Source organism: Anopheles merus, chromosome 3L, assembly GCF_017562075.2.
Source record: "Anopheles merus strain MAF chromosome 3L, AmerM5.1, whole genome shotgun sequence".
NCBI lineage: Eukaryota > Metazoa > Arthropoda > Insecta > Diptera > Culicidae > Anopheles > Anopheles merus.
The window spans coordinates 30,624,660-30,642,763 of NC_054085.1; the positions used below are offsets into that span (position 1 = coordinate 30,624,660).

At 43.1% G+C, this 18,104-nt stretch overlaps 1 protein-coding gene across 3 annotated transcripts in view; it reads left to right on the top strand.

Annotated features, from left to right (window-relative positions):
- The first annotated feature begins 13,645 nt into the window (after positions 1 to 13,645).
- LOC121599496 overlaps positions 13,646 to 18,104 on the top strand; it is a 32,214-nt gene continuing 27,755 nt past the window's right edge. Inside the window, exons 1-2 of one of the 3 annotated variants that reach the window (XM_041927343.1) lie at positions 13,649 to 13,873; positions 15,648 to 15,848. The gene's annotated coding sequence lies outside the window, so the exon portion shown is untranslated. Of the gene's footprint in view, positions 13,874 to 15,647; positions 15,849 to 18,104 lie in introns of all 3 variants that reach the window. The other 2 variants (XM_041927342.1, XM_041927344.1) reach the window with 2 other exon arrangements.

Here is an 18,104-nt window from a genome sequence, read left to right on the forward strand (position 1 = left end):
CTCAGGCGTGAAGGATGGAGGGTGAAAGGTACAATCACGCTTTGGTCATAAATTTATTCAAATTCTTTGCCACCGGTGGCTGAGGTTTGTTAGCGTTTGCCCCGTCGACCCTCGGGGTTCACAGGGCGTCCGACTTGGGACGGACCCCGAAGGTGAATGGGAGCAATTTGGTGAAATATTTTCCACCGGTACGCGCATTGCTTGCTTATCACGTTTCGGCGCTTGCGCCAAAAACGCGGCGTTTTGCGGTGAAACTTGGTTTGTTCGCACTGCACAAGTAGTGCGTAATTTTAACCCACCAGCAATGGAGACGTTTACGGTGTTCAAAAGACATTCGCTCTCCAGATGGTTGTCATAAAAATTAACCATATTATTAATTTCACCTTCCCAAAACATGTAATTGAACTTCTTTGTTTGGGGAATACGCACAACTGCTTGCTTTGAATAAATTAACAAACACCTTCGGAAGGGCACAAAATTCATGTGAAATTATTCCTTTCTGCGCGTTATTCCTTTCTGCCCACCGCCATCGTTTGAGACGATTTTTAACTTCCGTTTCCTGGCCCAAAAGCAACCACCATCACCACCACCACCAGCGAACCAGTCCCCTTTCACAGTGATGGTGTGCAAAATTTACAGAATAATTTAATTTCGCATCTCATTAGCCTGCCTGTGTTTGGATGGAAATTATTTCTCCTCGACTTCGGCTGGTTTTGGTGTCGTGACCAGGATACGGTATGGGTTCTCTGAAATCTTGCAAACGTCTTTATTCGTGATCGGTACCAGAAAGCATCGGCGTAGAAGGAAAGTTTGTTACGTTTCCGTGGCGAATAATGCTTCCTTGCTGTCTCCTGCCCTCCACACCTTCATTCCGCCTTGCAAAGTGGTAAAACAGGGGAGAGAAATTATGATTAAATTCAAAACCGAAAACCAAAGTCACAAATTAATTCAACAGATTTGTGATTTTGCACCGCCTCCCCCCTCTTTCCCCCTGTTTTTTTGTATCCTCCCCCCCTCCCTCCCAACAAAAGCTAACAGCGGTTAAGCAAGTAATCCTGGGTGGTTTTGTTTTACATTCCGGAGGGGTTCGGTTGCTCCCCTTGGGCAAGTTGGATGTATTTTATTATTCGGTTTGGTGGTTGCTTTCCGTTTGAAGAACAGCGCTGGCACGCTGTTGTGACACGCACAAGCTGTGCCGATTTATAAATCATTTACAGTACCGACAGCGGTGGAGGTTTTCATCTCGAACCCTTTGAAAAATCATTAAAAGCATTCACAAATCCACTTCCAGCTCACGCTTTGATATCTTCACTGTAAAGCAGATCATTAAGCAAAGCCCTATCCCGAATCCCGGAGACAGCGCACACATTGATTGAATCGGCAAACGGGAACAAGCATTGGATAGTGCAAGAACAAAATCACAACCACCCACGGCACACGGCTTAGCAGTTAAGCAGAGGTGACTTCAACCTCTTGATGTCTGGTCACTCAAATCGAGCACCTCTGCAGTTGAGCTGGAACACGCTACTTCAACTCACCGCAGTGCGGCATTCCATCGTAAACCAGCGACTCAACTCAACCGAAGTTAGTGTGGGGAAGGTAAAGAGGTAAAAATAATATGCAACCTACCGTTTTACTTTTCAGCTTTGCGGGGGTAAAACCGTACCAAACGGCTGCTGCCGGTACCTTTACACTCTCCCTCCGAATGGAGTGAAGCGCAGCAAGCAGAGTGAACGAAATGCAAGCGTTCAGCTTCCTTCGCTCAATTTCCTCCCATCGTCCCGTGGTGACGAAACGTCGAACGGAACAGGAGCGCAAGCCCACAGCAAACTTGAAAGGATATTGAAAACATTTCATTTCCTTTGCACCGCAACACTGCAGGAATCCAATTTTAGTGCTATGGTTATTGGATTTATGTTGGTCGCTTTGGAGCCGGCAGCCTCTTGGTTTGTTCTAGCGTTGCTGAAAAACGTTCACCCGGACACAGCGAAGGAAGGCTGCTACGCTTCACAAACTGTCCGCCATTCGCCCCGACACTGACGGGTGAGGTATGTGTAATTTGTTCATTTGAGGTTTCCGGCATTCCACCTCCATGGCTACATGGGTGTTTGAGAGCTTATTTTTGTGCCTTTTTTGCCTGCTCACAACCGGGGAAGAGGCAGCAACTTAAATGTTACTTTGCACTTTGTGTGCTGAAAAGTTCAGTTACGATCGAAAGGCGGTTAACACAAAGGATGATCTTCACTGCAAAAGGAGCTGTCCCTCACTGGGTGCAATCGGATCCGGTTGGTCGGTGAGTGAAACTAATTCGATTGAGTGACAAATCGGCTACACAGGGCGCGGCTGTATCTGTGTGCTGCACGGTCAGTGTAATCGAAGCTTTTCATCGTCCGCTCAGCTGCATCACTTCTTTCGTTCTCAAACGTCACCACAAAGGACTGCGACCAACTGACAGCATGTATGTCCATAGTGCTATAGCTCTTCGAAATGGGGTACATTCCTCGATTTAAGGGTATTTTTCTTCGACCACAACACGGATGCAAATAATCGTTTCAGCAAAAGGCTTACACTATGCTCACATTTGGGACGTTTGGATCGGTGGATGTAGAATTTGCATACGGTGGACAACGTGTGGTGCGCTATGGATGTTGCCAAATTGCACATTCCTGCTCGGTGGGTTCATGATTTAGTGACGCTCTTGGGGCCATTGGAACGGTGCCGCTGTCGTCAATTGCAATGAATCAAATGAGATGCATGTGAAAAATGCATATGCGGCGCTTGTGGGGTTTTTATTGAGGTTATATCATTCGATTGGCATTGTAGAGCAATAAATCACAGCTTTTGCCGGGTTGGGTATTGCAATGCTGATGCAGTTTAGTGGATTATAGAGCGATTTTTATAGCTTTTTTTTTTTGATAATCAAATGCATGATTAGAGCCTGAACCTATTACATTGCAAAGTTTAGGCATCTAAATACCCATTAGTAAGAAAATATATCATAATTTCTGATGCTCTCTTTTTATAGTTGGATTTCCTAGAATTCCGTTTTATAGTCAAATTGGACCAGTGGCTTATAAGAAAATATCTCTAGAGTTATAAAAATATTTGCAGTTTCATTGATCATTGATTCTATCCATTAATCGATTCTCAAAAATAAAGGCTTAATACCATCTTCTAATTCCGAATTGCTCTTCAAATATTAGGAAAGCCTTTAAAGGTTTTCCTTGATGAAGAGCATTTATTGAAACTTTCTGAAAGCGGTGTGGTGTAAGAAGCAATGGCTTGAAGGAACTGTACACCATTAGGTCTCCCAATGTTCTTACATGTTGTCTATTTGTACACTAAATCCTTTAAAGATGAAATATCGTTAATGAGTGTTTGTATCAGTTTCCTAATTGACCGTATTCACAAAACGTTTTGCTGAACCACAATGCTAAAAATGCATGCTGTAAGCGTAACTCGGTGAAACATCTTCCAGTTTTTTTTTAACAAAACGACAAACTTGACTACATTCATTTTAGCAGATACAGAACATCTTAATAATTGAAAGATAATAATAAGCTGTACCTTGCTTCACAGCACATCAAACGTCCTTAAATGCGCTACTCAAGACAGTACTATCCTCTCCAACAATCAACCCATCAGTACCTTTACCGTCTTTATAGTCTCGCATTTATGATACGATGAAAACTATCCTTGCCGGTCTTCTTCGAGAACCGCGGTACGGTCCACCACTAATCAGCATTCCCAGCAACTTCATCAACTTCACAGTCATCATAAACTGGCGCGAAAAGAAGGCAAATTTTTCCCCCCACTACTACCGCTGCTGCTGCTGCTGCTGCTGCTGCTATGACAGTTTCGGTGCGGTTGAAAGTTTGACGGTGAAAATTTCCCCCAGAAGTATAACGCTCCAACTGCATCGCATCGCATTCCAATTCATATTTTTCCTCCTTTGCACGCTTGTTTTTTTTTTTTCGGTCTCGAGTTTCTTTGCTGCAGTTTGGAAGTAGTTTATCGGGAGAGTAAGAAGCAACAAAAACCGCCTCGTTTTGAAGGTAAAACTAAACGACACGCAAAAAAAGCACACGCTTTGCGGAAGTAAAGCGCTCTCCCGAAAGCGTCAGCATTGCGAAGAGGGACGAGCTCTCGCGCGTAAGAAGTGTGAGCTGTTTGAAAAGAAGCTTCGCCACATTTACATAAGACAGTGAATGAGTTTCCCTGCTCCATCGCTGCTCCATCACATTTATAAACTGCTCAACTGCTAACGACCCGACCGGGTACGAATGTCATTCAGCAAGGGGCGTTAAGAGAGTGAGGCTGAAAAACAGACGATCTGTTCACGGGGGATGGAAGTTTCCTTCCTTCCTTGCTTCAGATTCCCACCGCCCAACGGCCGTACGATGTGCGAATCGAGCGCTTTGCATATTGCTTCTTGTCATAAACTTTTTCGATTAAACATTTTCGGAAACTTTCTCCCAGCGTGCGGTGTGTGTGCGTGCTAAGCGATGCAAAATCCTTTCCTTAAGCAGTTGCCTAGCAGTGCTTTGCCTCTTCTTTTTTTTTGCGTTCCTGTTTTGGAAAGCTCTTTGAAGCTCTAGTTGAACGCGAAAGGGATAATTTGTTGGGGGAAAAAATGCGCTCAAACGATGTAACTGTGAGAACAGAATCAATGTATTTTGAGGTAGTTTTCAAGATAAAAAAGATATGTGTACAAAAGAGTTGCGGTTTGTTGTATCATTGCTTGCAGTGCAGGAGGTTTAAAATGTTTTAGACTATTTTTAGCAATCTTTGTGCAACACTGAATTAGTGTTGTAGCATAAATCACAGATATATCTATTTTTCTTGCATTCTTTGTACAAACATTTCCTTTATTAAGAGACTGCAGTACATTTGTCACATAAAATAGTTCTAAAAGCAATTTAGATTCTTTTTTTTTCTTTTTTCAGGGTTTGCTTTGCTGCAAACAGCTTCAGTTTGTGAAAATTATTCCAATAATACTTACTTTTCTTTTATCTACATATTTCTTTTTTTTCATTTCCATTCTCTTGTATTGGTCACAAAATCTTTTAATAAATGTGTACATGATAGTCCTGATAAGTCTGTATGAATTGTTTATATGTTGGCTTTAATACCATGTTTTAATTTTTGTTTTTGTTAGTGATGTATTTAAAATTGTTACTTTTAAAAACTGGTAATATTCTTATACTTTTCACAATAAAAAATTGCATTACAATTGAAAAATTGTATTGATAATAGGTGTAATTTGAGTAACAAAAAATTTAAAGTATTAATTTGTAGCAACGTTTCAATCTGAAACTCTGTTTTACGATCCTTTCACCGCACAAGTTTGCACCTTCATTGCAAACACTTTTTGCTACCTTCTGCTACCAAAGTTTTTCAGCTTGATTTAAAGTACCGGATCCGTAAAGAGAAAATAAAAGCTCCAGTAAGCTCGCCAAACAACAATTCTCGCTGGACCACGCCAACGAAATCACAAATTCTTTCGCATGAAGTGAAGTTTAATTTCGGTTCGCTTGGAATCCGGATTTCCTCCCAGGTGTGCTTGACCTCCTCGCTCGCTCTCTCCTCGCTCTCTGCCTCCCCCCCAGGAAGGGGAGCTTTTGCCCACATGCTCTACTTTGACCTCCTATTTGTTTCCTTCATTTGTTTGACACGATTTCTCACCCCGGAGAAATCCCACCGGAGAACGAGGATCAAACAAAATGTCCCAGAAGAGGCAAAGGTGGCGCGAAAGGAAGAGAGCGGATTCGCTACAAAACTGGACCAAAAACTTTCCACCCATCGCCATCATCGCCCGGTGCGCGTTTTATGTTGCCTGGCGCTTCGACGATTCCGACTGGCGAGAAAGTTTGATTGCAATCGATTCAATTTCAGCGCCAGCCACAACGCCTCCAGGTGAAGGTGAAGTTTGTGCCGGCAAGCGTTCATTTATCCACGGTCTGCCTTTAATCTTCCCGTCCCGCTTCGCTCCAGCGACACCGAGATGCCAACGGCAGGTGGGTTGATGAGATATGTGTGAGTGCGGTGCGCAATGCTTCGGGCGCTTTAATTTATATTCAAACTTTCGGCAATCGATGAGCTATTTTGAGCATTTGTGTGAACGAATTGAATGGCATGGGAATGGAATACCGCACACCGGAAAGGGAGCTCGGTTTTTGGGGATACTATTTTGACTAGTACTAACACATTCAGTTCCAAATTTAGCCTTCATCCTTTTGCGGAACTGATGGATTACGAGTTAATTTCGATAAAAGCATTTTGGCAAAGCTCCGAACCCATGCGCTGCTTATTTTAAGCGCTCCGCCAAACACAAACGTAGCATGATTTTCCGATTGCGCATTAGGCTGATGAAAATTTCATTCAAAGTCAAACTGGCGAAACCCGTGAAGCTGTAATGTATCAAATGTAGGTCGTTCGCTCGCTGGGACCACCACCAAGCGCGCCACCCACCACCGACCTCAGCAAAAAACCACACACGGAGTAGAAAAAAAGAAGCTCCCAATGGGTACAACACACTAAGATACAGTTGTTTTTGTGTGTGTTTTGTAGCACTGTGTGTGTTTGTGTGTGTGTGTACGTGTTTGCGTTAGATGGGGGGCAGCGCCGGGTTTTATTGCCACTGGGAGTATTAAATTATTTGTAATGTCATTTTAATGGTCCTGGGCCGGCTGGGCCCAAATGCGACTGGTAATCACAACGCTGACGATGGTGCTGATGATGACGATCATGACTGGTGAGGGTGACGAGCAGAATAGCTCACATGACGCTGATGTGTGTAGGCTTCGTGCCTGCCAGCCTCGGGGTGGTCGGGGCGACATGAAATAGAGACTATTTGGATGCGCCTCCACGGAGAATGGTATTTTCTACTCACACACACACATGTGTTTGGGCAGACAGATGGCTGTGCTCCGGGAGCGTTTGGGGCAGGTTGGACAGGTCGGAAATATGTTTCTGGAAAGATAAGGCCGCAAAACATACGGTCGCTGTAGGTTGGTCGTTTGCGATGCGATGAACATTAAAGCTGACATGTTTCGATCATCTGTTGCGTTGAATGGGTGTGGGGCAAGCAGAGACGAATGCTTCCGTTTGGTAGGGGATGGCGAATTCAACGTTACAACGCTATTTTCTCACTAATCTTTATTTTTTCTCTTTTAGAATAATGAAAGTTGTCAAATGACGTGCCAAAATATGTGGAACAAAACACTGTTTGAAGAGCTGTGAAAGTGATTGACTTTCTTGTATTCGCTTCGTTCACATTGGAATGCATGAAGACCCAGAGAGCTTTACTAATGAATATACTACGTTAAGGTGTGATTAGTATGGAATAGATTAGAGTTCATTGGACCTCATTGGACTCATCAAAGTTCCGGTTCGGACGGATCAATGCTAGGAATATTATCTTCTATTTAGCTTAAACGATATTCGGGGATATGCCGGCCTATACAGGTTTTGGAGACTTCATTCGCTACCATGCAGCTAGACGTCCTTGCTACAGGGAAGACAGTCCTTATGAGATTTCAACCTACGTCGGGCATGTTGTCAAGTCGTGCGAGTTTGCGACTGTACCACGCGTGACCTTCGCTTGGAGTATATGTGGTGTATCAAAACATAAATCGGTCGGTGCTATGAATATTGTCTGAATAGTCTTTTTTATTGAGAATTTGATGAGATAATCATGACATTGCAAATCATGTGTCACACATGCTATTTTCAATCGCCTTGGATTGATAAGATTATTACATTTTGTTGTAATAATTTGGCTAGTCATTTCCAATTGTTTATCAAACTTGCTTTTGGTAATTCGAGCTTTCGTCCCCTAATTCTGTCTATGGGGGCTTTTGCAATACTAACCAGCTGTTTTATGTGGAGTTTGACACTTGACAGCTGAAATCATGTCAACACTCCATTCAAAACCACATGCCCAACTAAAAAAATGTAAACTAACGTAGATCCATGGCAGGCTCATGAAGGTTTGATTTTTAAAGCATAAATATATGTCAAGAAAATTTAAAAATTATTTGAATTAATATGTTAACATGCATTAAAAGAACTATTACCTATGGCAAAGAGAAAAAAGAAAACAAAAAAATTAAAAAAAAAAAAACAATTCATTTCTGTTTGTTCACAAATCATGAAATTCTATATAGCGGGATTCAATATGAACTGTCCAATGGGTACAACCCGTGTGGTGAATGTTATGCCAGAGATAGGCTGAAAGTATAGCTTGTTGGCTAGAAAAATGGGGTGCATGATTATACTTAGACATGGAAATGTTAAGTCATTTTTAGGATTTCGTCACACAGTATTCATGTTAAGAAGAATTTATATGAGAACCAGTGTAACTTAGGTTGTAGCTTCATTCGTCGTGACAAGTTCTTTGAAATGAACTGCTTCGTCGGTCTGGTCTTTGTCCCATGTATCTATTATTTTAGGGGTTTTGCATTCGAAGCATCCATTAGTAGGCCTTAACTACATAGAAGCTATACAGGACATAGACTAATGGTGACCCATAGAAGATGATTCCCAAAACTCTATTCTTCACTTTCTGTGTAGCTCTCACTGTTACCAGATCGAGAAGATAGAAGAATGCCTATCCCTATCACGACTTCTTAACTAAACTGAGTTTTATATTGTTTTCTATCACTGAAATGTTTTGAAGTAAAATGTAATGTTCTTTTCCCGAGTACACTCATCTCAAAATGGTGCATCAACCCGAGAGTATCGCTTGCGATCATAATAAAATTCACCCGCTACAATGCCACAGCCACATCACGCACCGAGCACCCGCCTGGGAAAGCAAGGGCCGTAAATTAGTTTAGTAGAATTTATTTCAAATCCCTTTCATCAATAACACCTGACAAATGTGCCGCTCGCTGCCTGCTTTCGTACACAACAACGCTTCCCTGCAGCGCGCGCGCGCTCACGCTGACAGTGAAGGGGCGATTTATCACTTCACCGACATTAGACCGATGCGTCCCGCAAAACAGCACACCCAACCGGCACTTGAAACCAACGATCGACGGACTCGGATTGTTGTTGACCTACATTTGTCGTACCGGTTGAATAATGCCACCTTTGACGGCTTTGCCGAAGTATGGAAACAATACTAAAACCATCCTTAGGATACGTTCGTGAAGAAAAAAAAAAATACTGCTAACCCATAAACAGTATCATCGGAAGCACCTGGACCGGATGAAATATTGAGCACGGGAGCGTATTTGCGCATATTTGACGTCACAGTTGTTGAGGCCTCCAATATCCCGGAAGCGCCGGAAGGATACATAAGAGGTCGGATAAACACGGCTCGTATCGAACCCTTGCTGTCCCATCAGTATCATCATCATCATCATCATCATCTTCAGGGCGCAATACTGGCGCGACCGACCGGCGCGCAAGACAAGCGCCCCCAAAAAGCCAACGGCACTCCGGCCAGTATGATTTATGTGCAATGTGAAAAATGTATTGAAGAAGCACATAGCGAAGAAAATGGTTTAGAAAATAATGCTGCTAGAATGGAGGATGCAGAAAGAAAAAACAGAAACGTTAGCTGCAGAGAAGATTGGCGACAAAGCAGATCCACTTTGGTGCAGCCAAGCTGCAATTCGTCGGGAGACGGTTTGGACGAGCCCGGATACATGAGCCGTGTATGAAATGTTGAAGAAGCGAAGACCCTGTACACTGTCGCATGGACATGTGTGTAGTAGTGACCATTTTTTTTCTTCACTGCCGCTATTTTTCTACATCTCCAATAGCATTCCAGTGTGGGGGAAAAGGACTCCTCTCGTCCGTTCTTGGGAAAAAAAACACATCCAAAAGGCTGCGCAACGTTTGGAGTGGAGAAAAATGCGAAACAGTGCAGCGCAGACACGGGTGTTTACGCAGAAACACTGGCAACGGGCAATGCATGAGCATAACTTATTCAAATGTAAATTTATCTAAAGCTTCGTGCACACCAACACAGGGATACACATGGAGCTGATTCTCGAAGCGTTGAAGACGGCATACAACGCGGGAGGGAAAATGGTAAACAGAACCAAGTGAGGTTTGTTTGGATACTTCCTTCTTGAAATTGTCCTTACCTTTTTCTGTGCCTCGGTTGAAAATTGCTAGACAACAAACTGGCACCGAAGGTCAGAGTGTCTTCAAGTTTGATAAGGGTAAAATAGACAAAGTCCTCCCGCCCCTTTCCAATTTGAGATTCAGAAATGGGAATGTTTGGATGGAGCAGAACGGAACCGTAGCATAGATCGTAGAGGAAAGATGACCCTTTTATTGGGTAATAAATTCATTAAATTTAACTTGTGCCGTAAGATGGGCCGGAGCGCTCGAGCGTGTACTTTTAGGGATGGTTTCTTTCATTGCTAGAATAGTTGGCAGTGTTCTGGAAATGGTTGAATTCGCTACATTTATGCGATTAGTTTTAAATTAAAAAAAAACCAAATACAGCTACCAAAAGGGATAAAATTCGTTCAACAAATCGGTTTACATTCGTTGTAATGTTTAAATTCATAATTTAAAGGAAAATTTCATATGTTCATGACCCTTGATTCAAAATCACATTTAAATGATCATCCAGCAATCGGAGTGGAGAAGTGTAAAAATACAACTAAACAGGACGTAAAAACGTATGAATAAGATCGTAATCTTTTTGGTCGTTAAATGCTTTGAGTTTCTCCACAGAAACATTGCAACACTTCGCCGGTCAGACAGAGCATGTTGAGTCGACCAGAACAGACAGCAATTCGATTGAGCAATGTCTAGGTTATACAGCAAGTGATATAGAATAGCCCTGTTCTTTTAGTTTTTCTTAATACTTATTTAAAGGTTCCGTATGATCAGTTGCACACATGTCCAGTTCATTTGGGACCTAGTTCTTGTCCTTGAGGATCATTTCAAGAGTTTTCTTGGTGTGTTTATACAGGATATTCACCCAGCATGGCGTCTAGTTGTCTCAAATGTTCGTAGCGTCCTGAAATATTCCTGTTCTTATAATTCAAAATTACGTTTTTTAAACCTGACAAACTACCTCTGACAAGTTATTTCAACTGCACCATCAAAAATATCACAATTTTCTAACATAGTACAATGATTTTTGGTTGGGTGTTTCTTTATTACGTCAAATACTAAATCACTATAATCTATAAAACCACACTATTTCATACAAAAGATGCCATATTTGGAGCATACATTAACAATTCTGTATCCGCTTTAGCCAAATGATAACTGTGGAATACATAAGAGTCGACTTTAAACTTCACAATTCTACGTAAGTATATTTACTACTAAAAATTTAGGCCTTTTTGTAGTGTAATACAATTATTACATCTATCGTCTGAGGTCAATTTAATTCAAAAGTACTCAGTGCAAGTTTAGATGTGCTCAACTTATTACATGCCTGTTGTTAAAAATAATAACAGAATATTTACAGGAAAGATTTACATGTTTTTATAAGGATGCGGGCCTAATGTTTTGCATTCCGAATTTATTCTGATACGCAAAACACCACACAATAACTCTATTATTCGGCAAAAAGGTATTATGTTACGCAGAAAGACCATGTATGCACGAAAGGAGCAACCGTACCAGTTCAGTTGAAGCAAAATCAATAAACCACACCAAACCATGACAGATGATCGGTTCATTTCATTACAAACAGCACGTAACATTGCTTCGATTCTAACAACTCTGTTTCATTTCATGGGTAAAGATAATTCGTTCGAACCGTGTGAGGATTCAGCATCACCAATGCCCCCCCGAGTAACAATCCAATCAAATAAACTTCATCGCGTTTTCCTCCTCCAGAACGTTCGCCTTGTCTCCCGGGTCGTTTCCCTTCCCAGCGGGTGGTAACGTGATTAGCTCGGGCCCAGTGCGTACAGAACACGCGTGCCGAGTACGCCACGTTCACCTCGTGCTCGCCGCCCCATAACTCATAATCCGCAATCCTATCAGCGCAGTTCGATTTGCTGAAACCATCGATCAAACCGGTCAGCTTATTGCGTGGTTTGATTAGATTACTGGATTAATATTTATTTATTCTTCATTCGAGTTCGACTTTCGCTCGCCAAACTCGCGTGGCAAGCGGTACGCTACCGCCGTCCTATTCGACCATCTTCTAATACCTTTTCGTTTGATGATTGTGCTCGGGCGTGAGGCCTGCCCCAGGCAGACCAGCAAGACGAAGGATTTCATCTTCACAAACAACTCTCCAGGGAGTCCAGGGATGCCTGCTTGGAGGGGGAGAGGGGGAAGAAAAGGCCGACAAAAAGGAGTGACTGGCGGCCACAACGACACCATCAAGAGTTACGGTGACGTTACAAGATTTATGCTGATTGCGGTTTATTATTATAGCGTCACAACCGTGCGCGCGCCCCTCTCGCGCCAGGCAGCGTGAAATTTCATACCGCGAGGCCCGACCAAACACTACGTACGCCTAAAAGGGACGCCAAAAGTGTCGCCCTTCTACGCACTTTACGCGGTTGTTTCATGTTTTTCGGATGGCGGCGTTCGAGGTCGGACGGTGTTGAGAGTGCTCGAATCGATCGAGAGTGATGTGTGTTGTTGGAATAGACGACCCTGGTACGAAAGTAGAAAAGGATGTTGATAATCTTGGTGGTGAATGGTTTTATGATCCTAAAGTTAGTTCAAACACATGCTTGAGAAAAACATCTAAAACAAAAACGAAAATTCAATACAGTTCGTTAAAGTTAGCCACTAACACTGTATAATATCAAATTGATTTGTTTTTACGAAAATCCAATAACTGTCATTTTCTATAGTTTTCATTCTACGTTGTTATCCTTTTTTTGTTATCGTATCCCTACATTCCGTCATGCCATTCTGACCCAAGAGGGAAATGAAAACGCTTTGTTACACGAACCCACTTTCCTACCAATCCATATTTAATCCCTTGCCGAGGGTTTGGCACAAGCATGTGCCAGCATTCGCTGAACTAAAGGTCACGTCATAGCCGTCCCCATGGCCGTTCGGTTGCTCACGACGGCTTCAAAGCGGCATAAGACCATAATAGCTTCTGGATAGGACATTCTTGAAGTGGCCGAGGCCGAGCTCAGCAAAAGGGGACTGCAATGAAGCAATGAAAATAATCGTTTAAAAGTCATAATAATGCTTGACTGTGCTGTTGGAGTGTGAGTCAAGTCATTGAAGAAAAGCAGTTCTGAATTCTGTACATTCTATCGGCCTCCAAGGACAATTTTATGTGAAGAAAACAAAAAAAATAACTCATTTGATTTGCTTTTTTTCTTCAATTATTGAAAGGATCTTTCGCTTTTAAAGGCCTCACTGTTTAGAATTGTATTCACCGTGCATAACTTTAGGCGCAAAGGAAAGAATCCTTCACAAGGAAGGCAGTGCGTCGCTTCTTTCAACGTCCGAAACCGCCACAACACTCATAGTAAGCAGACACGTAATGTAATACGTTTGTAGGGGAATGTTACGTCCACAGCGGACAGCGCATGCGCCCAAAATTAGAAACAACAAACACCCTTACACACAGCACCAAAAAAAGGCGAACAAAACTCACTTCATTCAAACTGACAGCCTCGCTGGCGGCTGCTGCTGGCACGCGCTCGGTTCCCTTTTACTTCCCCACTTAGAATCCCACGGCTTCGGCACGGCGCACGGTTCGGCACCATCCTTGGCGAGAACAGGCACCATCGTGTGGCTCGTGCCATCAGTTGTCCGGTAGAACGTAAGCCAGTCGGTTCGGTCGGTGTGTTCCCGCTCGTGGCGCATTTTCGGTGTGGCGTGCGTAACCGGGGTGTCGGCATTCAATGTGCCAGTGTGCAGTAAGTTTTGTGGCGAAGGGTGGCAAGCGAGTGTGTCTGTGTGTGTGAGTAAGGGAACTAGGAAGATAGGCACCAAAAATAGACATCGAACAGCGGGGCAAAACAGGACCTGACATTGTGTTCTGTGTGGTACGGTCAACGTAAAAGATATGCCTCCCCACGGTAAAGGATGCTGTGTTGGTGTGCGTTCCAAGGGATGCAGACATGGCAGCGTAGTCCAGCGTCCAGTGGGTTTTCCGGTGGTGGTTGTAATCCTTTCGCCTGTCGGAGTTATGATTCGGGGAATTCGAAACTGGGACCGTTTTCACCATTTCCCCGTAGAAGAAAAGCGTTGCATCCGGCGACGGTCATATTCAGCAGTTGGGTAAAAATTTACAGCAGACAACAAAAAAGGGGTTTCCTTACTTTCTTTCTGACGATACAGTTGAATAGGCTCCCACAACTTGCAACAGTGTGTGTGAGTGTGTGTGGTGAAGTGGATCGTTTCCCCATTCACGGGTTCGCGCGCTTCAACAAAGAACGCCGCGGAGGGCTGGCTTTCATTTTTCACACAACACAGCTGCACCGGAATGGAATTCTGATTTTCGGAGAAAATCAGCATACGTATCAGCGTACTCCGGCCTGGGGTTGGGATGGCTGAGCGTACCATAAATCATTCCGGATTCGTATCCGCAGCAGCCGAAGCAGCTGCCTAACCTTATCTGGGCCACTGCAGTGTCGATATCGGGACAATATCGGGACAGAAGTGATGAAGGTAGCTCTGCGAATTCCCCAACCAACCGTTAGCCGCGTTGTCTAGCGTTACGCGAATCTCCCTCCGGGAAGGAAACGAGCACAGCTGCCGCTAACGTCTTTTTATCGGACCATCTTGAGCCGCGCTAGGCGAACAAGCAGGGGACCAAAATATTGTAAAATAACAACATAAAAAAACACCTTCACCCTCTTCGTAGTGGGTGAGATAAGCGGGAGTTCGACCGGGAAGGGTCTTTCGCAACACTCCCTTTTTCTTCGCCACAAACACACGTGCGCACGGTTTTTCGTGTACCGGGCGCGCGCGAGTATTTGTTTTCATCGGTTGATTTTCTTTCCCGCGCACTTTTGCCATCTTCCCCTTTTCTGCACGATGCGCCCACGTCACCATTCCTAGGGTTGTGAGTTTTCCACCCTTCGCGTTAAATGTTCCCTTTGCTTTGGTGTCTCTTCTGTGTGCGGTCCTTTCCTGCGATGTTTGCATCGTACGCACCGCTGTTTGCTCATCAAAGCAGGCCACAGGGAACGCGAACGCTGCACGTATTGGTGCCCTTTGTGGGTGTGGTAGTGTTGCAGCAGCAGTTGTGACGTTGTGTGTGTGTGTATATGCGCGCTGCATGTGCTCGTCCCGCGTTTGGAGTTAGGGAAATGCCGGTAGCATATCAATTCCCTCTGTTCGGTTGAAGTTTACGGGTGCGGCGGGATAAAGTTTTCCATGAATCTCGGTAACGTTAGTACTTTAACAAGTGTGTATTGGTGTGCATTTCAGCATATATGTGTGTGTGTGTGTATGTTTGTGTGAGTTGAATTTAACATTCGTACGCTAGTGTGGTGGATAAACATAAAAGTTGGGGGAAAAGTTTTATGAAAATCTCCACCAACTAACGGAAGGGCAGCAGCGTGTAGCCTACATTCAGGCGCAAAGAGCGGTTGAGCTGGCGGTGTAACATTACTTCCGGCACGGGGTTTGTTGGGATGCGTTGTTGAGTGTTTTGCGTACTGCAAATGCGGCTTAAATTGTTTGAGCTCTTGAAGAATGTTTCCGGTTTTCCTTCTCTTTAAATAAAGCACCAATAGTGCCAAGTGAAAAATAAACCACAAGCATGAGTTTATGAAGCGACACAGGTGAAGTGTAGTGGAAAACGTTATTTTGAGAGTGGTTGGAAAAAAATGCTATAATGTTGACAAACTCCAAGCAAACAGAAACGGCCTAGATAGTAGAAGTTTCACCTGCGTTTGAATGCGGCGGGAGGTTGGATTGATTTGAAGGTAAGGTTCTATTGGTTTGTTTGGTTAACAACGACCTGCGTGAAGCATAATCTAAATTGATGTAGCAAACTAGTATTACTATTGGAATTACTCGTGTTGAAAATAGACATTTCTCTCTTTGATTTTATTAAATATATTTAATTTTCACAAATAGTTTGAAATTAATCTGGATACAACTTTTGAATGACAATTGAAATCAAAGTTTTATTTAATCAATGAAATAATTTTCATTTTGAAAATTGCATTTTTGTCTCTATTATGAAACAATGAAAATAAAACTGTTTGAGTGAATTTTATTATATTTAAATTTGGATTTACACATATGATGAAAATCAAGCAAATAAATATATAAAAATATTGAAATATATAGATATAATATTTAGAATATAAAAATAGATGAATAAGCTCTACAAACTGGGTGCATTTTAAAGAGAAATGAGACCAATGTTATAATTAAAGTTAAGTATCTTTATTTTAGCCGGTCTCATGGTACAGTCGTCAACTCGTACGACTGAACAACATGCCCGTCATGGGTTCAAGCCCCAAATAGACCGTGCCGCCATACGTAGGACTGACTATCCTTCTATGGGGGGAAATCAATAAGTCACTGAAAGCCAACCCCACAAGTGTGTTGGCAGGCCTTGACCGGCATCGGTTGTTGAGCCAAAGAAGAAGAAGATCTTTATTTTATTTTCTAAAAAATTAACACTTTAACGAAGATTCACGAGATAATTATTCCATCAACATATTTTCATTCCATGGATGAAGATCCTTTAAAAAACGTAAAAAGTTTAAACGCCCACCTGTCATACAGTTTATTGTTTCCACTGTTAATGTTTAAAAAGGTGCCCTGAAAATTCGTTTTGACAGCTTGCCATTTCCGTTTGACACTTCTTCTTTTTTTGCTGAACTTTATGATCCTCTTCCCTGCCGGCTAGTCCATCGGGAGGGCATCGTTTCTCTTCCAACCTTCCAAAAGGTTTCGACCGGGTGCAGGTCATATTTCTTGATCTTCACCTTTTGCTTAATCTTCCTTGAGGGGTAACTAAATAAAGGGAAAATAGAAGAAACAAAAAAGAAGCTGTATCCGCTTCAAGGTCCAGCAAACTGTCCTGTGCTTACTTACACACACAAAAAAAATGCACAAAGTTCAGTCAATTCATCCCAAATTCCAGCACGCCCCAACTTCCCCACCCGAAAAAAAAAGCCGGAGGTGTGTGGGAATGCTGGCGAGGTAGCAAAAAAAAGTTTGTCGGTTTCACTGCAGACCTACTTTGGATACGCGAAGGATTCCGGGCGCTTCAACGCACACGATCACCTTCACGGTTTCACGGGCTGTGCGCTTTGTTTTTTCGTTTTGTTTTTACACTGCTCACCGTACTGGGGCGTAATTTTGGAAAGGAATTTAGATTAGTGAAATTCTAGCTTTTGCTGTTGTTTTTGCATGGGAAAACGGAGCCGTTTCGTTAGCAGAGCACTGTTCCGTTTACTTAGGGCTTCCGATAGCATGGGATGAGCTTGGCAGCAGCAACAAAACAACTCTGAATGTTGAGTTTATTTATTCTTCGCTTTGCCGCCCAAGATCACATCTGATGGAATAGGAGAAGACAGTGAAGCATAAAACGACAACGAGACAGAGGGAGACAGGGAGAGGATACAAATATACCGCCTCCAAAATGGGAGACTTTTATTAACAGAAAATGAATGTAATCCACCGGGAAAGTTGTCCGGAATGGGAGTTTCAACACACAGCAAAAAAAGAAAGGTAGACAAGAGAAAAAAAGCACGAAAAGAAAAGCGATGCAAAAACATCATCATGAAGGTGGCTTTGTTTCGCTATTTATAAACGTGCCAGAAACCTGGCGAAATCCTTCCCCGAACGATGACGATGCGCTTGCGAAAGAGAAACGCAAACCATGCGCCTCATCTACTGGCGTGTGACAAGGAGCAAAAGTACCCGCCCCCCCCCCCACACACACACACACACACACACACACATACACATACAAACAGACAAGATTCTATCCATTTGGCGGGCCGATTCCAGTGGGACGAAATTTAAAATTAGATTTCCTTCGATAGGAAACCAACACCGACCTGTGCTTCGCCGGACGTCTACCCATTTTCCCCGACCGTATTTGACCGTGTATCAAGTTCGCTTGCCAAAGGTAGGCGGCTTGTTTTGCCTTGCTTTCCGAGAAGATTCATGCCAGTGTTATTTCACTTTTTGGTGAGCTAAATCCAGCTCGTCCGGGG